The 21,444-nt window shown below is 36.3% G+C and overlaps 1 long non-coding RNA gene across 1 annotated transcript; it reads left to right on the top strand.

Annotated features, from left to right (window-relative positions):
* Window positions 1-1,233: 1,233 nt before the first annotated feature.
* LOC125617324 lies at window positions 1,234-18,092 on the top strand. Its single transcript, XR_007348304.1, has 3 exons — window positions 1,234-1,244; window positions 11,517-11,519; window positions 17,939-18,092. It is a non-coding gene; the product is annotated as an uncharacterized LOC125617324 (long non-coding RNA).
* Window positions 18,093-21,444: the final 3,352 nt, after the last annotated feature.

Raw genomic sequence — 21,444 nt, 5'->3', positions numbered from 1 at the left:
TTGATCTGCTCAGCAATATTGCCTAAAACCCATCCCCCATCCTCCTCATTGTCACCTGTGTCCAAGCACTCATGACATCCTACTGAATTTCTGCTCCCGCCTTTGACTGGTTTTCTCTCATTCCAGAGCTTCCAAGCCACTCTCAGAATAATTTTCTTTTAAACCTTCAATATTGGCTTTACTCTTCCTGCTTAGCTTCCCAAGGTTAAAGCTAAACTTCTTAATATTTTAGGTAAAACTTTTTGCAATATTGCCCCTACCTGGCTCTTTAAATCTGTTGCAACCCACCGTATAAAAGCTCCCTAGGTTAGCCATAACAATAAGCTTGTATTTGCTCAGATACTCACTTCTGTTTCAGGTCTCAGGACTTTGGTTCCTGCTATTCCATCTCCTTGTAGAATTCCTTTCTCCCTACTTTCTCATTGGCTATCTCTGAGGCATATACAAAAGCCAATAATTGTCATCATCTCCATCAAAGCTCCCAACATAGTTCCTGAGTCCGAATTCCTTCCTTTGTGTTCTCATAGCACTGTAGGCATGAACCAATTCTTGTTACATCATTACTCTCTTTTCCCTGGATGCACCTTAAATTCCTTATAGGGAGAGACTTTGTTTTACATTCTTAGGATTTAGGATCATATATTCAACACATTTTGTACCAAATTGATGGCTTTAGATGAATCAATGGGACTGACTTATATTTTTTAACAAATAAATGGGAACTTATGTCTTCAAATAATTGTTTTCTTTCAGAAGAATTTTCTGGAAGGCATAGGATTAATCTAGGGAGAAAAATCCAAAATCTTATGGAAACTCCTTTTTGAAGATGACTTTTTGAGCTCATTTACAAGTTACACATGGAAATCGGGCTCAGTTTCATAGGCATATTGCCACCCATGACATAAAACTAACTCCCAGATACATCACCCAGCTTATTCATCAAACTTGACTCTGAATAACTTTTGAGCGATGGTGAATTTTATTTTTGGCAACAAAAGACACAATTTGCTACCACTGAGAATTTATTTAAAAAGTTCAACTTGCTCTGAAATCTTTTCTAAAGAGGAATCCACATATATTCTGAGCAGGCAGCATCTTTGGAATTTAGGAAGTATCTCCTGTGGGGACCATGTGGAAGAAAAGGTCTCAATTTTTGCTGAAGATCTGACTTGCTTATTTAATCACACCTGTGACATGGAGGCAGATTGGGCCTGTCAATAAAAACACAGAATTTTAACTCATATGTTTTAAACTTGATTTCTTCCCCTGATTCTTGCTACTTATGTGGCCTTGACTGACTCTGAGGTGAGTAGGGGGATGAATTTCACATTATTGAGCTCAGATGAGGTCACTGATGTTCCAGAATAGCAATAATCAAAATAATAACTGTTATAATAAATTTATTTTTACTGTGTACTATGTTCTAACCTGAGATAAAATGTCTTTAATCTTCTAATAAAAAAATTAAAAATAAGGAAACTGAAGCTCATTATAGAAATAGGAGATTTGTCTAGGGTGAAAGCAAAGACTTATTTAAGCAGTTTGACTCCATGGCCCAATTTCTGAATCATCCTTTCCTTGATTCTTCCCAAACCATCAGCATATCCAGACCCTCTAGCAGTATGGACTCGGCATTGATGAATCTGAATTTTCTTGTCAAGTTGTATGCATGTAAGTGGAAGATTTTGGTGAACCTCCAGGTCACCTCCTTACCTCATACACGTATAAATTCAACACACACATAGTTTAGTCTAGCCACTCTTCAAGAGTTAAGAGAGGCTATGTAACTCCCCAAGGGGTTCATTGAAGATCACTTGCCAAACACCTTGTGGGTGAGTGATATATCTCCAAAGGGGAAGTAAGTCTTTCGGAAAGGTTGTCACATGTAGGAGGAGGCTTCTGTGTGGCCTCCAGAGGCAGAAGCACTACCAATGGATGGGCACTATTTCAATTGAATGTGAGAAGCAGGCGGCAACCAGGGGAGCCCAACAACAGGGCAGGCTGCCTCGTAAGGCCCAGCACTTTCTGTCAGAGCTGTTGTTCAAACAGAAGGTGAAAGACCTCTGTCAAGGACGCCATAGTCAAGTCCTGGGAAGATATTAGGTCACACGTCCTGTAAAGTCCCTTATAGCCTTCAGGGTTTGAAATTTCAGAAAGAAGCCAAGACTGTGGTGACCCTTGTCCTGCTCAGAGGACCATGCAACTGCCAGACCTAATACTCCATAACTCAGAGTGAACGGGGCTCCGGGCAGGCATCCGACAGATGATAGCAGAGGTGACATCTCAACATCTCTCCTAGTTTCTGTCTGATACAGGAATATAAAAAGCTTACATCTGTGTGTAAATTGATCATGTAGAAATTCAGTAACTTATGCTCTCATATATAAATATTTTTCAGCTTAATATTTGCATATTAAATGGACAATGATTATTGGAAAAGGTCTCAGAAGACTCAAATGCCTTTTCTTTAATAGGTACTTACCATACCCGTTATTGTATATAAAATAACTTATCTCATCCCCTCAACAATTCTGTGTAAATATAAATCATCCTCATTTTATAGATGAGTACACCAAGGCTTAGAAAATTGCATGGTTTTTATAAAGAAAATGTGAAAATGTCAGGAGTAAAGTCCACCAGAGTAAGAGGATGAGACATTTTTTTTTTGATGAACAGGATGTATAAATATACTGTATAAATCAGTCAATGACATGCCTTCATCTCTAGTAAAGCTTGTCTGGTGTTTCCATCCTAGACGCTGGAATCCACAGTTTCAATCCACACTTTTCTGACCATACTTCTTGATCCAGTGATTCTTTATATTAATTCCTAAACATAGAGAAATCTGAATTTCTCAGGCACTTGGTCAGAGCCTATAGAAGAATTCACAGAATTATATATTTGACCAGTTTAAATATAAATTGATTTTCAATCCAATGTTCATATTGTCCATATTCTATAGGTATGGAATATTCTTTTGAAGATTCTTCCTTCATGGCAGTAAGAAGTCATTGTTTTTGTGTTGAGGATGATCCAGAGTAGATTTCTTAAATTATTCCATCCTGCCACATTTCTTCATATCTCCCTAAATAAACTAGGTTATTAGAGTCTGAGTTCTTTGTATTTAATCTGATGTCAGGCACTAATCTGTAAAACATAGTTTAACCTTGAAAATTTGCTGTAGATCACATTTGCTGGAATATTACACAGAAAAGAATCAATGAGCTATTGCTACATGCAATAATATGGATAAGAAATGATTTGAACAAAAGAAGAAAGCCACCTAAAATATGTACTGCCCCATTCCATTTGTATTAAATTAAACAATTTAATACAAATTTAAATTTATTTAAAATAGGAAAATAATTTTTAGAGTAGATATAGTGGGAAACCAATAGGAAATTGGAAGTTCTTCTAACAATGTGGATATTTATAATTTCTTCACTCTTTTTATGAAATCTATATTATAATAAATGGTTTACAAAAATATTTAAAATAAAGAAAGAACCTCTGCTCTAAGTTCCATGGAGGTGGTGGTTTTGTGGGGTGGGGAATAGAGGTACCTGGGGATCCTTTCCTTCACCAGCATCTTCATTTCTTCTCCAAGAAGTGAGATTCTGTAAGCACCTAGGCTCAATAAAACTAGGAGAGAAACTGAACTTTTGGTGCTCTATTATCCTTACATGCACACTAATAATTGAAGAGCTGTTTAAGGGAGGGTGTTGAAACATCAGACAATCAAGCTCATTTTTGGGACATCCTTTGTAGTGCCCAAGGTCCCAGAAAATCCCTGCCTCCAGCTTCCAGAAACCTGAAGTCTAGATTTAATACAGATATCTTCCCAAGGTCACTGAGCTCAGAAGAGACTCTCATTTTTGGCATTCGTGCTTGTAAGAGGATGTGCCCTAAAACACTAGTGTCATGGTGTGGTGATGGATTCCACAAAGAATCTTATGTGAAAAAGGCCATTTTACAGAATGACTCAGGGCTCTTGACACATTGGTTTGTGTGTCTTTTTTTCTTGGATATCCTTGGTCCCTTTAGAAGGAAACTTGAGTTCCCTGGGGAAGAGGGAGGAACAAAGCTGAAGAATAAGCTTAAACACAATGTGTAGCTTTGTCCACATCAACAGATAGTAATTAATGTCCTCAAGCAAAAGTGCCAGAAAAAATTAAGTTTATAAGCCAGGTACCTTGGATTCAAATCCCAACACTGTCTTTCTTATAAGGGTGTTTCCCTCTTCTCCCACAGGTATTTGCATATTTTCCCCTCATCAGCTCTTTTGGGAACCAGCACAAAGGCTAAGATCTCACCTGACTCTCTTCTGTGAAGAACTCCCATCATGTCCTGTATTTCATAGTTCCTCACACCAACCATCTGTTCATTGGTTTATTGTCTGTCTTCCGCAAGAAGAGTGAGTTTTATGAAGGCGGGATCTTTGTCTTTTTTCATCACTACCATACTCTGTTATAGAGTACTGTGCCTGCAGTGTTATGACTTCATAAATATTTAAAGTGCCTTTTAAAGTAGAAAGTGTTGGTGCAGATCTAAGATAGTATTAGTATTAATGCTGGTTATTCTGCTTATCTTGGCTGGCACAGATATCTGTCTGTTCTTAACTCATCCAGAGTAATTGGCCCTAGAATGTCTAGTATATCCCCTCTACCAGGGTAGGTAGACCAACTGGACAACTTATTTGGTTTTCAGGCATCTGATTTCAGTATATTATCCTTAGACCTCCCAGAGTGACCCCAAAGTAGAGTCCCTTAGAAGATCCCGCCAGGCATTCACAGTTGACCAACCCATTGCTCTGGGTCCATACTCTTTGTCAAGGACTAAAGTCCTAGCAGAGAAAAGCTGCTCAGCTCATGGCAGCCAGAAAGCTAAGAAGGAGAGGGCCAGAGAGGAGGGAAGGGGTCATAGGTAAAATGAACCCTTCCAACACACACTGCAATGACCCACCTCCTCCAGACATTCCCCACCTGCCTACAGTTACCACTTAGTCCATTGAAACTAAGATGGACTGATTAGGTTACAGCTCCGATAATCCAATCTTTTCACCTCTGAATATTTCTGCATTAACTCAGGAATTCTTGCGGGGGACACTGCCTATCTAGACACTAACAAATGGGGCATGAAATACAGAAAAGTTGAGTAGGACATCGTTTTCAGATTCTTCCTGAGGTTGTGCTTCTGTGGCTTTTCACAGATTGGCAGCCTGCACTGTCTCCAACATGTTCTTCTGTCAGGAGACTAATGGAGGAAGTTGCCATGGTCCATTCTAAGTGAAAGTCTGCAGACCTAGGGCAGCATTCTCTTTTCCTGGGAGGTCTCAGTATTGGGGTTGGATCAGATGTTGTGAGTCTATGACTGAGTTTCAGATATTCCAAGAAAGTGTTGTTTGTCTTTGGTCTTTGTCTTCAGGGTACTCCCATCTGAAAACTGGTCTATGGACCAAAACAGCACTGTTACCTGGAGAATTCCCTGGTCTAGGATGGGTCTCTATATCCTTGAGTGATTGGTTGAGGAGTTCCCCTTATTATTTCTAGGTATTGACCATGAACATCATGGTAGGAGAAGCAAAATGTATCTGGAATATCTTTTGTTCTGATTTAGGGTATGTTTAATATATTTCTTTCATTACTACAGTCAATGCTATAATCCTCACCTTTTAATTTACCAAGAAGTCTTGTCCAAAGACCTAGTTAAATTTTTGCCTGTGAACTCATTAAGCTCACAGATGTCCAGGGCAGGGGTCAGAAGTCCCATTCAGTGTGCCATTCTGCAATGATGTATGAATTCATCAGTCAGGGTTTGACCAGGGAAAGAGACTCCATAGGAATAATACACAAAATGGAATTTATTCTAGGGATTTGACAATATACAATTGTGAACGCTGCTTGAACAGTATTAGAAAGTTTACTGTTTTGATGTTTAGTACGAGACCTTGAAGTGAGCATGGCAGGAAGTTGAAAAAAGAAAAAATGAATATGTAGTAATGTAGAACAAGGAAAATCTGGAAACTGTGAGCATGAACTAGAACCCAAGAAGATAGACTGTAACTATATCAAGCTCCATTACCTTCAAGCCCACAACTTCAGTGGTGTGGGTGAACTTCAGTAGAAGTTTGCCCCTTCCATCCTGATGCTGAACACACACACGTCTCAGGAGTCAGAGAAGCTGAAGGAGAGAAGGAGCTGGGAGCTGGAGGAGGAGCAAGACTTGCTTGTATTCTATGATGACCAGGTGAGCCAGCAGATAAACAGCAACATGCCTACCTGGCAACAATGCTTGGTACCCTACACTGACCTTTGTAGCCTGAGAAGAACATGACTGCTGCCTCATTTCCAGTTTCCAAGTCTCATGAAAAGTATCTATTTTTTTGCCTGTGCTAAAATAAAATTATCCAGGGTAGGGAATTTGAAAAAATGGATACCATGTCAGCTAAGTTAATGCAGTACAAACCCATTGTAGTCCACTCTTTTTAACTTGGCGTCCTAGTGATATGCTGCTTAATGACAAAGATATGTTCTGAGAAATGTGTCATTAAGCAATTTCATCATTATACAAGTATCATAAAATGTACTTGCACAAATCTAAATGTTACAGGTGGTTATGTTTAGATATGATGTGACCCCCAAAAGCTCATGTATTAGACAATGCAAGAATTTTCAGAGGTAAAATGACTGGGTTATGGGAGCCTTAGCCTAATCAGTGCATTAATCCACTGATATTGATTAACTGGGTGATAACTGTAGATAGGCAGGGTGTGGCAGGAGGAGGTGGGTAATTGTTTGTATGTCTTTAGGGTTTATATTTTATCCCTGGTGAGGAGCAGGGCTCTCTCTGCTTTCTTATTGCCCTGTCCTGAGTTCCTTTCCTCCTCCAGACACTTCTACCACCACCAAGTTTTGGTGCCTCACTTTGTGCCCAGAGCAGTGGAATTGGTGGTCTGAATTGGTGGACTGAGACCTCTGCAACCATGATCCCTAAATAAACTTTTCCTTCTCATTGTTCTTTTTGTCACATATTCTGTTCAGAGCAGTAAAAAATCTCTAAGTTCAATCACTGGATGTGGCTTCTCTATAAATCAGAGGACATACATGAGGTAGCTGCTGGTGTAACACAGCATATGGCTTTTCAGCAAACACTGCTTATATAATTAAGAGTATGCTCCAAAATAATAATAAAAAGTATAACCAGTAACATTGTCATTTACTATCATTTTCAAGTATTTTGTACTGTACCTAATTGTGTGTGTGATATACTTTTATATGAATGGCAGAACAGGTTTGTACATTCCAACTTTATGACATTTACAATGTCATGTCATCAGAAGACAGGAATTTTTTAGCTCCATTGGAACTTTATGGGACCATCTTCATATATGCAGTCTGTCATTGACCAAAATGACAGTGTGTGATTCTGTACATTATTTAAAATGAACAAACAAAAGCAACTTCACTTAAATATACTTCCAAATGCATGCAACGGTAAAATATTTTTTTCCAGTGGTAAATGTATACAAATACTCCTTGTACAATGAAAAATAAGCTGCCGTTTTTTTTCCCCTAGGGGGATACAAAGTCTGTTTATCTATGTTTGGATGATATATTCTACTCCTAACAGAGTTATATTACACCTCTGAGATCCTGTGGCTTAAAGAGTGAGATGTAAGTTTAATTACTTGTGACAAAACAAAAACTATGGATTTGGTCTCTGCACCAGGTTTCTGGTACAGAGCTTCTAAAATTCTTGTAATTTCTTGAGCAAAAGGAATGCTAGATTCATCTTTATTTTTGATCTTAATCATTGCACATTTGGCCTTTGATTTCTGACACAGGATTCCCAATCCTTTGGCATTTTCTGGGTGGTAGGAGCATCTTTTGTTCAAGTAACAGTGAGTCTTCTGTTCATGGATGGGATCGGCCACCAAAAAGACCAAGTAAGAACTTTGAATCCTGTCCATCACCATTCAGGAAAGGGAAAAGTATTGGCCAATGTGTTAGTAATCAATCATTCCTATGTGATGAAGTCTCCAAAAGCGTTCCTAAAGTACCAAATTCAGAGATCTTCCAGATTGGCAAACAAAAACACATCTATGGGCTGGAAGTGTGTATACTCCAACTCCATGGGACCAGTCATCACTGTTTTGGGATAATTCCAAATATTGCTTTATGTGGCTCTTCATATGCCTTTTCATTAGTGTGGTTTAAAATGTCCTTTATAGAATGTTGGCAACATTAAGTCAACTGTCTTTCCAGGTTCTATGAACAACTCTAGCAGATTATTGAGAAAGGGGTCATGAGAACCTCCAATTGTGGTCAAGTTGGTCAGAAGTTATGGGTTACTTAGGGGCGTATTATTTGCAATTAGCATCTGATCTGGGGGGAAGCCTTGCAGAACTGAACTTGTAACCTGTTGGATCTGTGCTAACTCTGGTTAGGAACAAAATTGAATTGAATTATAGGACACCCAGTGGTGGAAAAAAAGTTCCCCACATCTGGTCACAGAAGTGTTCTGTGTTATGTGAGTAAAGAGAAAAATCACATTTTTTTCCTTAAGCATTATTATGAAAACATACATTGCATGTTGCAGAAACAAGAGAAGAAAAAACTATATAAACACAATATATTGATATCATAATGAGAAATAAATTAAGCATAATTGTTGCAGATTTCATTCCTTCAGTTCATCACAAGGTCATAACTAGTGTTTATAGTTATCTTCTTCCACAAGATATTCCATGTTCCTTTTGACTTCAGCAAGTACCTTGGACATTTTTTATTTCTTTCCCTAGTGAGGTAACCTAAACACTTATGTTTAAAAAAAATGGGGTCATTAGCAATTCTGGTTATTGCTGGTTCTTGATGTGTTTGTTTATTTTTCTTTGACTATAATCAAAAGACATGGGGGTACTTATGATCCCAGACACCATTTTATATATATTATTCCTTCACTGAACTGTGGAGGAATCACCCAGATTTATTTTGATAGGATCAATCAAACATATTTATATATAATCCTTTCTTTACCTGCCAATTCACTAGAATGAGGAACTCATGATGGCCAGAACTTAATCTTGACTTCAAATTTAATGGAACCACTTAGACTGAAAATATTCATCATTTCAGAACTAAAACTTCTAGGTATCTAGAAAAGTAGGGCCTAAAGTTTTGGGAACAGACAGCAAAAACTTCAATGTGTATCATCAAGAATGGCAATGAGAGGAGTATTTACACATTGTTTCATAAATATGCAGGTATTAACTATGGGAAGAACATGCCATTTATTGGTGTTAACCTATACAGCGTCCTGGAGAATATTACCCTTTCAGGAATGCTGATCAAGTTTTCAAAAGGCCATTCAAGGATGATACTGAAAAAATGGCAAAGTAGGAGGCCAGAGAAAACTCTCTCTCTACTCAAACAATTACACTGGCATAATCTTTCTGATGCAGTATTTTGGAACTCTGGAGTCTAGCATAGGCTTACAACTTCCAGTAGGAAAGATTAAATTGTGAGTAAATTTAGTCATTTTCAGTTCTTATCAAAACAGTGGCTAATCTCCCAGTCCCAGGATAGAAAGTTATACATGTGCTCCTGAAACAGTTTGTATATAGATTGTAGGAAGTAATGTGGACAATAAGGGTTACTTCTTCCAAACATTTTCTTCTCATCTTTGATTGCTGCTTTTGATCACAAAGGTGCTGACTTACTGTTGTTTCACCTCCCAGTTATGCAAGTCCCTCACATTCTAGCTGATGTGACTCTCAAGGGATTAAACATGTCTACACCTTATTATTCCACTTTAATTTATTTATTTTCCCCTTTTGGAGACAAACATTAGATTCTAAAATATTCAAAGCAACTGCATATATAGGGAACAAATATTACAAAGTCACTGTGTATGCCCTCAGAAAAAGTTTAGGGTCAGAAAACATGTAAAATGTTTCTAAGTTTATGGTTGAGGTTTATTTTTGTCACACAAGTATCCTGCAATAATCAAAACGAACCCACACCAACAAAAATAAATAAATAGAGTGAATCCTGGGGCTAGGAAGAAAAACTGATTTTCTGAATTACCACATTATTACATTCAAATGTCCACTTTGAACAACAACAATAAAAGTCATCAGGCATAAAAATAAGCAGAAAAGTATGTCACAATCAAAAGACAAAAATAAGCTAACAGAAACTGTCTCTGAAAAAGACCTAAATGTGGATCTACTAGACAAAGACATTAAAACAACTATACTACAGAGCCTCAAAGAACTAAAGTAATGCATAGAGAAAGTTAAGAAAACAATAGTTCAAAAATGTAAATATCAATAAAGAAATAGAAAACAAGTAAAATGAAATTCTGAACATTTAAAATACAATAACTGAATTAAAAATCTTCACTAGAGGAGCTCAAAGGTAGATGGGGCATACAGAACAATGATTCAGTGAAGTTGAAGATAGGATAATGGTAATGATCAAGTCTGAAGCAGAAAGGTTTAAAATTTGAAAACACACTAACAGGTTTGTGCAGTGACATCAAAAAAGACCAATTAGGGCATTTTGTGAGTCTCAGAAGGAGAAGAAACAGAAAAATGGGCAGAGAGAATATGTGACTATTGACCCCCAATTTCCCAGATTTGATGAAAGACATGAATAAAAATCCAAAAACAACACACTTTAGGTAGGTTGAAATTAAAGAGGCATACACCAAAACACTTTATAATCAAACTGCCAAATGCCAGAGACAAAGAGAAAAAACTTAAAGCAGAAAGAAAGAAATTCCTTGGTACATACAAAGGTTCCTCAATAAGACTGTAAACATTTTTTATCAGAAACTTTGGAAGTTATTGGAGGGCAGTGGGTTGATATACTCAAAGGGCTTAAAGAAACAATAACAAACAAACAAATAAAACACCTTGTCAATCAGGGATCCTATATCTGCCAAACCTGTTCTTCAAAGATTTCAGAGAAATTTAAATTCACAAATAAATAAAAATAGAGGGAGCTTGTTGTCACTTTACCTCCCTATGAGGAATTTTTAAGCTAGTTAGTCCTCAGGGTGAAATGAAAGGACACTAGACAGTAACTGAGCTGTATGAAGGAATAGAGGTCTCCATGAAGGGAATTAATGGGCAATTATAAAAACTAGTACTATTATAACATGGTTTATAAATTAATTTTCTACCCAATTTGAGAGAGTAACACATTTTAAAAATTATCACTTTGAAAACTATTATTATTATAATTTTGGTTTATAACTCTATTTTATTTTCTACATAATTCAGTAAATTGATGCAGTAAAAATAACAGGCCACAAGGATACAATTTTATAATGAGTTTATAAAGATAAAATACATACGATGAATTTTGTGATATCAGATATTAACAGCTAAAAGGGGTAGGGATGGAGCTGCAAAAGAGCAGAGATTTTTATGTTAAAAATTGTAAATTCAAATTAGAATGCTATAAATGTAAGATGTTAAATGTAATCCTCAAAAATAACCCAAACTGAAGTAGGTAAGGAATTTGCAAAAAAAGAAATGAGAAAGGAATTTTTAAAAATCCACTGCAAAAAATCCAATTAAATACAAAATAAGAGCAATGTAGGAAAAGAGAAACAAAAAAGCTATGAGGCATAGAGAACATATTTTAAAGTGATAGAAATTCCTCCTTATCAGTCATTACTATATGTATTAAAGGATTAAATTTTCCAATCAAAAGACAGAGATTGGCAAAACGCTAAATGAACAAAAACTATCTACACGTTCTCTGCAAGTGACTCACTTAAGATCTAGGAACACAAATATATTGAAAATAAAAGGATGTAAAAAGACTGGCCAGGTATACGATATCTAGAGTAGGGGTAGCTGTACTAATATTATACACAATTGACTTTAAGTCAAAAAGCTTTTCCAGAGGCAAAGAAGGACATTATATATTAATAAAAGTTTCAATATAGCCAGAGGAGATAAATTATAACATGAATGCACATAATAACAGAGAGGTAAAATATGTATGGCAAAAACTGACAGAACTGGAGTGAGAAGTAGTTTGAAAAAAGTAGTTAAGAATGTTGATACTCACTCTCAAATAATTAATAGAACAACCAGATAGAAAATAAATAAGAAAACAGAGGGCTTAACCAACACAATAAAGCAACTACATCTAACTGACATCTTCAGAGCACTCCACTCAATTAAAGCACAATTCACATTCTTTCTGAGTACACAAAGGACATTTTTCCCAAGAAAGAACTTAGGACACACATTAGGTCTTGATAAACTTAAAAAGATAGGTATCATAAAAAAATATCTTCTCTGACCACAAGAGGAAAAAGAAATCAACAACAGAAGTAAAGCAAAAGAATTCACAAATTTGTAGATATTTTTCCATATACCTCAAACAACCAGTGAATAAAAGAAAATATCACAGGGAAAACTAGAAACTCCTTAGGGACAAAATAAAACAAAGCACAGCATGTTGAATATCACTGGACACAACAAAAGCAGTGCCAAGTGGGAAATCTGAAGTTATAAATGCTTACATTAAAACATAAGGAAGTTCTCAGAATGAAAACCTGATTACAATAAAAAAAACTAGAAAGGCCATTGCTGCCTCTGATTCTGCTGCTGCGAGCCTGAGATTGCCTGGAGGTCTTCTTTCTGGGCTGACACAGAAGCCACTGCCCATGGCTGGAGGTCTCTTCTCTGGGCATGGCCTCAGTTACCATGGGCAGGAGTTCCAATACTACCTCCTTGGTTGCTGCTGCTGAGCCGGAAGTCTCTTGTCAATCAACTGCCACCTGTACCACTACCACCATCTGCACCACTATTGCCATTGCTGCTACTGCCATTGCTGCAGCCTCTGACTCTGCTGCTGCCAGCCTGAGATCACCTAGAGGTCTTCTTTCCGGGTGCTGCAGCCTCAGAAGAAACTATTGCACTGGATGCAACTGAAGCCGACACTGCTTCTGACCCCAGGAGATCACTTGGTGATGCTGCCTCCACAGCTGCAGTTGCAGCTGCCATTGCAGCTGCCACTACTGCTGACCTGCTGCCTGCTGCCAACAACCACCACCACTACTGCTGCTACCACAGCCTAGAGGACTGCTTTCAGGGAGACTCCAGGTTTGGTTGCATGTGGCTGCACTCATTTGGGGACACCAGCCAGGACCTGGGGCCTGGGGCCTGGGTGCCAGCAGGTTTACCAGCACAAGAGCCTCTGCCTGGGGACTCCAGCTGGGACCTGCAAGTCCAGTGTGGGTTTGGAGGAGCTTGCAGGTTTGGAGGAGCCTGGGGTCTTCCTCCTGAGATTGCTGGTGGCTTTTGTCTTGCTGCTGTGTCTCAGGGTTGCTCCTTTGCATGAGTGTATCCCTGGTGGTCTCTCTGAAAGTAGGAGCGGCATTGAGATCTTAGGACTGCAGTGTGGCCGAGCCGAGCCTGAGGTACCTGAAGCCCAGATCAGTGAGATAGAGACTGGGTTTGTGAGGGCTGATCTGGGTTTGGTGATCCCAATAAATGTCAGAGACAGGGCTGAGAAACTGTTGAATGCTGACAGACACAGTTTGACTTTCCAGCAAGACTTATTTAATTTAATTTTATTTTTTGATTCACTAATCTCTCTACCATATTTGGGACAGAATGTTTTATATGCATCAGTGTGAGCAGGACAATGATGTATGAATGGTGTTTTGCATTTTTTGTTATATTCTTATGTCTTTAATTGTTTTTTCTTTGTTCAAATGTCTCTTGTCTATTTTTTTGGATTTTCTTTCCAACTTTTCTCCAATCAACAGCCAATCTCTGTTGGCTCCTCTCCACTCAGAATATATATTGTATACACTAGGTGCTATTGATATTGGTCTCACTGGTAAAGGCAAAGTGCTGGAAACCTTCAGGGACACCGTAGGTCTACAGAGTAGAATTTATCCTGCCTTAGATCCATACTTTTAAATGGGAAAACACACTAACAACATGAAAAAGCAAGGGAATAAAGTTACTCAAACAAACCAAAATGCTTCAACAACAGAAGCCACTGATAACACAGTAGAAGAAATGTCTAAGGAGTTCAGATTGTTTACAGTTAAATTGATACATGAAGTAAAGGAGAGTATAAGGAGTGAAATCAAAGAAAAAATACAGGAAGTGAAATATCACTTCAGTAAAGAATTAGATATTGTGGAAAACAAAAACCAAGCAGAAATCCTCAAAATAAAGGAATTAGTAAAACAAATTATAAATTCAGTAGAAAATATCACCAACATATTAGGCCACTTGGAAGACAGAACCTCAGACAATGAAGACAAAATATATAATCTTGAAAGTAGAGTTGAACATGCGGAGATGATGGTAAGAAACCATGAACAAAATATCCAAGAATTATGGGATTAACATGAAAAAAACAAATTTAAGAGTTATCGGGATAGATGAAGGAGCAGAGATACAAACCAAAGGAATGCACAATCTTTTCAATGATATAATAGCAGAAAATTTCCTAAACCTAAAGTTTGGAATGGAAAATCAAATACTAGAGGCTTACAGGACCCCAAAGTTACAAAATTACAGCAGACCTACAACACTAAAACACATTATAATGAGAATAACTTAACAGAGAATAAAGATAAAAGCATAAAGGATGTGAGAGAAAAAAATACCAAATTACATATAGGGGGAAACCAATTTGGATCTCAACTGATTTCTCAGCCCAGATCCTCAAAGCTAGGAGGTCCTGAAATAATATATTTTAAGCTCTGAAAGAAAACCGATGCCAACCAAGAATTTTATATATAGCAAAATTAAGTTTCAGATTTGAAGATGAAATTAGAGATTGTCAAAGGAAAACAAAACATTCCATGATAAGCAAAAATTAAAAGAATTCACAACTAGAACACTTACACTACAGAGCATCCTCAACAAAGTATTCCATGAGGATGAAGTGGAAAAAAAAAGGAAAACCAGCAAAGGGAGGATCTACACTAAAGTGACATTGAACCAAATGAGAAACTAAGACAAATCAAAAACCAGAAATAAATCAAAATGTCAGCGAATACAAATCATATCTCAATAATAACCTGAAAGTTAATGGCCTAAACTTATCAATTAAAAGACATAGACTGGTAGATTGGATTTAAAAACAAGACCCAACAATATACTACCTTCAAGAGACTCACCTCATGGGCAAAGACATCCCACAGGCTGAAGGTAAAAGGATGGGAAAAAACTTATCACTCATGTGGATTGTGTAAACAAGCAGGGGTTTCCATTTTCATTTCAGATAAAGTAGACTTCAAACCAAAGTTAATCAGGAGAGACAAAGAAGGATATTTCATACTTCTTAAATGAAATATACATAAGCAGGACAGAACAATTATAAATATTTATGCTCCAAACAATGGAGCATCTATGTACATCAAATAAACCCTTCTCATTTCAAGAGTCAAATAGACTACAATACAATAATACTGGGTGACTTTACTACACCCCTCTCACTACTGGACAGATCTTCTAAACAAAAACTAAATAAGGAAATCATAGAACTAAATAATAAAATTAATAATTTAGACTTCACAAACATATATAGAAGATTTCATTCATCAATGAGCAAATATACTTTCTTCTTAGCAGTACCAAGTCTCCTTCTCTAAAATAGACCATATCTAATGCCAGAAAGCAACACTGTGGAGAGAGAGAGAAAGAGAAAGAGAGAGAGAGAGAGAGAGAGAGAGAGAGAGAGAGAGAGAGAGAGAAAGAGAGAAAATACCCTGCATTCTATCAGACCACAATGGAATGAAATTAGAATCAACAATAAAATAAAAAAGTAGAAATTGCTGTAATAAATGGAGACTAAATAATACACTATTGAATGATGAATGGATAGTAGAAGAAATAAAGGATGAAACAAAAAAAATTCTTAGAAGTAAATGAGAAGACTGATATAACATATCAAAACCTCTGGGACACTATGAAAGCAATACTAAGAGGAAAGTTTATTGCATTGAGTGCATTCATTAAAAGAATAAAAAGTCAACAAATAAATGACCTAATACTACATCTCAAATCTCTAGAAAAAGAAGAACAAACCCAACACCAAAAGCAGTAGAAGACAGGAAATACTTAAAATCAAAGCTGAAATTAATAAAATCGAAACAAAAGAAACAATTGAAAAAATTGACAAAACAGAAAGTTGGTTCTTTGAAAAAATAAATAAAGTAGATAAACCTCTGGCCATGCTAACAAAGAGAAAAAGAGAGAAAACTCAAATTATTAAAATATAAAACGAAGAAGAAAATATCACAATGGACATGTCTGAAATGCAGAAGATAATTAGAAACTATTTTGAAAATTTATACTCTAATAAAATAGAAAATATTGCAGACATCGACAAATTTCTAGAGACATTTGACCTACCCAAACTGAATGAGGAGGTCCTACATGCTTTAAATAGATCAATTTCAAGTAATGAAATAGAAAACACCATCAAAAGCCTACCAACTAAGAAAATCCCAGGACCAGAAGGATTCTCAGCTGATTTCTATAAGACTTTTAAAGAAGAATGAACACCAATACTCCTCAAAGTATTCCATGAAATAGAAAAAGAGGAAACACATCCAAACTCATTCTATGAGGCTAATATCACCTTGATATCAAAACCAGACAAAGACCAATCAAGGAAAGAAAACGTCAGATCAATATCCCTGGTGAACATAGATGCAAAAATTTCTCAATAAAATTCTGGCAAATCACATACAAAAACTTATTAAAAAGATAGCACAACACAATCAAGTGGGATTCATCCCAGGGATGCAGGGTTGGTTGAACAGACAGAAATTAATAAACGTAATTGATCATATTAATAAACTTAAAAACAAGAATCATATGATTATCTCAATAGATACAGAAAAAGCATTTGACAAAATACAGCCCCCCCCCTTATGTCCAAGACACTAGAAAAACTAAGGATAGTAGGAACATACCTCAATATTGTAAAAGCTGTATATATTAAACCCAATGCCAACATCATTCTAAATGGAGAAAAATTGAAGCATTTCTGCTAAAAACTGAAACAAGACAAGGATGTCCTCTTTCACCACTTCTATTCAACATCATCCTTGAAACACTAGCCAGAGGAATTAGACAAAATAAAGAAATTAAAGTGATACAAATAGGTAAAGAAGAACTCAAACTATCACTATTTACTGACTAAAAGATTCTATATCTAGAAGGTCCAAAAAATTCCACCAGAAAACTTCTAGAACTAATAAATTAATTCAGCAAAATAGCAGGATACAAAATCAATACCCATAAATCAAATGCTTTCCTGTTCAGCAGCAATGAATCTACTGAAAGAGAAATGAGAAAAACTATTCCATTCACAATAGCCTAAAAATAAATAAAATACCTGAGAATCAATCTACCAAAAGAGTTGAAAGAGCTCTACAATGAAAACTACAGAACAAAAAAGAAAGAAATTGAAGAAAACCTCAGAAGATGGAAAGATCTTCCATGCTCCTGGATAGGAAGAATTAATATTGTCAAAACGGCCATACTACCAAAAGCATTATACAGATTTAATGCAATGCCTATTAAAATCCCATTGACATTCTTCATAGGAATAGAAAAGGCAATCATGACATTTATTTGGAAAAATAATAGATCCAGAATAGCTAAAGCAATCCTTAGCAAGAAAAGTGAAGCAGGAGGCATCACAATACCAGACCTTAAAACTATACTACAGAGCTATAGTTACAAAAAACTCATGGTATTGGCAACAAAATAGACTTGTAGACCAATGGTACAGAATAGAGGACACAGAGACAAACCCACATAAATATGGTTATCTCAACAATAAATGTTGGCAAGGATGTGGTGAAAAGGTACACTCATACATTGCTGGTGGCACTGCAAATTGGTGAAACCACTATTGAAAGCTATATGGAGACAAGGGTGTCAAAAACATTCACTGTAGAAAAGATAGCCTATTCAACAAATGGTGCTGGCAAAACTGGAAAGCCATATGTAGCAAAATGAAATTAAACTTATATCTCTCACCCTGAACAAAAATCAATTCAAAGTGGATCAAAGACTTAGGCACTAGAACAGAGACCCTGCACCTAAAACAAGAAAAAAATAGGCCCAAATCTTCACCACATCAGCCTACGATCTGACTTCCTTAATAAGACACCTAAAATACAAGAAGTAAAACTAAGAATCAATAAATGGGATGGATTCAATTTTTTTTAAAAAGATTCTCAGCAAAGGAAACAATTTATAATGTGAGAGAGAGCCTACAGAATGGGAGAAAATCTTTACCACATGCACCTTCAATAAAGCATTAATCTTCAAGATATATAAAGAACTCAAAAAACTTAACACTATAAAAACAAATAACTCAGTGAATAATGGGCTAAGGAAGTGAACAGACACTTCACAGAAAAAGGAATACAATTGTCCAGCAAATATTTGAAAAAGTGTTCAATATCTCTAGCAATTAGAGAAATGCAAACCAAAACTACTTTAAGATTTCATCTCACTCCTGTCAGAATGGCAATCATCAAGAATACAGGCAACAATAAATGTTGGCAAGGATGTGGTGAAAAAGGTACACTCATACATTGCTGGTGAGACTGCAAATTGGTGAAACCACTCTGGAAAGCTATATGGAGATTCCTTAGAAAATTGAGAATGGAACCACCATGTAATCCAGCTATCCCACTCCTTGGTTTATATCCAAAGGACTTAATATCAGCATATTATAGTGGCACAGCCACATCAATGTTTATTCCAGCTCAATTCACAATAGCTAGACTTATGGAACCAACCTAAGTGTTCCTCAATAGATGAATGGATAAAGAAAAGGTGGTATATACACTTAATGGAATATTATTCAGCTTTAAAGCAGAGTGAAATTATGGCATTTGCCAGTAAATTGTTGGAGTTGAAGAATATCATGTTAAGCAAAATAAGCCAATTCCACAAAACCAAAGGCCAAATGTTTTCTCTAATATGCGGAGGCTAATTCACAATGAAGTGGAGGGGGGGGGATTAGGGAAGATGAGTACCTTAGGTTAGGTAGAGGGAAGTGATGGGTGGGGAGGAGAGGGAATGTGGGGTTAGGAAAGATAGTAAAATGAAACAGATGTTATTAATGAATGCATATATGTGATTGTATGACCAATATGATTCTGTAACATGTATACTCAGAAAAATAAGAAATTATATCCCATCTATGTATGACGTATCAAAGTGCATAAATGCATTTACTGTCATGTATAACTAATTAAAACAAATAAAAAATTTAAAAAACCTAGAAAAATATGAACAAATTATCCCAAAGGTTGTGAGAGGAAGGAAATAAGAAAGACTAGAGGTAAATACCATAAATAATAGAAAAAATTATAGACACAATCAGTAAAGCCAAAGGTTGGTTCTTTCAAAAAAGGAACAAAATTGACAAAATTTCAGGCTGATAACCTAAGACTGAAAGATAAGTCTCAAATTACCTAAATCCAAAATGACAATAGGGACATTACTACTTATTCTGCAGAAATAAAAATAATCATAACAGAGTACATGAACTATTGCATTACCACAGACTGGATATGAGATGCAGTGAATAAATTCCCAGAAGCACAAAACCTACTAACTTTAAAACATGATGAATCAGGGAAGTGGAGTAAGCCTATCAGTAGCAAGGAAACTGAATCAAAAATCGAGTGTCCTGGCACAGAAAAGTCCTGGGCCTGTTTGTGTCGCTGCAGAACTCATCAAATATTTAAAGAGCTATCACAAAGCCTCCTCAAGCTTTTCCCAAAAAATTGAAAAGGAAGGAATACTTTGTAATTCATTCTATGAGAATAGTATTATCGTGACACCCAAGTCAGAGAAAGACACTGCAGGAAAGCTACATATCGATATTCTTTATGAAGACTGACAATGATCTTCACCAAACTGAATTCAGAGATACTTTAAACGAATTATGCACCATGACCAACTGTATTAATTTCTAAAATACAAGAATGAGTGAGTATATGAAAATTGATCAACTTAATCTACCACTTTCACAGAATAAAGGAAGAGGAAAAACACACATGACCATCTCAATCAATGAGAGAAGCACTTAACAAAATTCAACACCCTTTCACAATAAGAAAATCAACAGATAAAGAATAGAAATAATAAAAGCCATATATGAAAAATCAATAGCAAAAATCATATTCAATGGTGAGGGACTGGAATCTTTCCCTTTAAGATTAGGATCAAGGCAAAGATGCCTGCTTGCACCACTTCTATTCAAGAAAATATTGGAAATCCAAGCCAGAGCAAGTATTCAAAAAAAGAAGTGAAGGGTCCCTGTTTTAGTTGGAAATTTTGCTGCTCTGATGAAGCACCTGAGTAGAAAAATAGTAGAGGAGAAAAAGTTTATTCAGGGGCATATGGTTTCAGAGGTCTCAGTCCACAGAAGGCGAGCTCCATTTCTCTGGGCTCAAGGTGTGGCAGAATATCATGGCGGAAGAGTTGTGGTGGAGGGAATTGGCTCACATGATAATCAGAAAACAGATATACTCCATTCACTGGATACAAAACATATATACCAGATGTGTGTTCCTAGGGACCCACCTTCTCCAGCCATACCCTACCTGCCTCCAGCCACCACTCAGTTAATCCCACCAGGGGACTGAATCACTGATTGGGTTAAGGCTCTCATAACCCAATATTTTCTCCTCTAAACCTCTTGCATTGTCTCACAAACATGAGCTTTTGGGGGAAACCTCATACCCAAACTATAACAGTCCCCAAATTGAAAAGGGATAAAAAAAATCTCTTTCATAGATGACATGATCTCATGTGTTGAAAAATATAAAGATATTAAAAAATTGCTAGCACTAATAAATGAACTAAGACCAATAGAAGGATGCAAACTCAATACACAGAAACTAGTTGCACTTTTTATTGTAACAGTGAATAATCGAAAGTTAAGAAAACAATTCTATTTATAATACCATCAAAAATAAGATACTTAGGAGTTAATCAAGCTGGCTCATATGATGATCAGGAAACAGACTACATTCACTGGATATAAAACATATATACCAGAGGTGTGTCACTAGAGAAAGTCAAATGGCATGAGAGACATAACTACAAAACATGCTGAAAGAAATGAAAGATGTAGAACTAAGCACCCCACATTCATAGAAGGGAAGATTTCATATTGTGAAAGTATCAGTCCACCCAAAAAAGTCTGTGTACATGATGCACTTCAAGATCTCAATGATGTTTTTTCTTTTTTTGAAATAAACAAAAATCTTCTCTAAAACTCACATGGAATCCCAAGAACCATTGAATCTAGCCCAAATAATCTTAAAAAAGATCACAAAAAAATGGAAGATGCAAGATTCCCGATTTTAAAACTTACTACAAATTTACACTAAACAAAACAATGTGAG

Source organism: Marmota marmota, unplaced genomic scaffold (genome assembly GCF_001458135.2).
Source record: "Marmota marmota marmota unplaced genomic scaffold, marMar, whole genome shotgun sequence".
Lineage (NCBI taxonomy): Eukaryota > Metazoa > Chordata > Mammalia > Rodentia > Sciuridae > Marmota > Marmota marmota.
The sequence above is the reverse complement of the archived record's forward strand: the minus strand, read 5'-3'. Positions and strand labels throughout refer to the sequence as shown.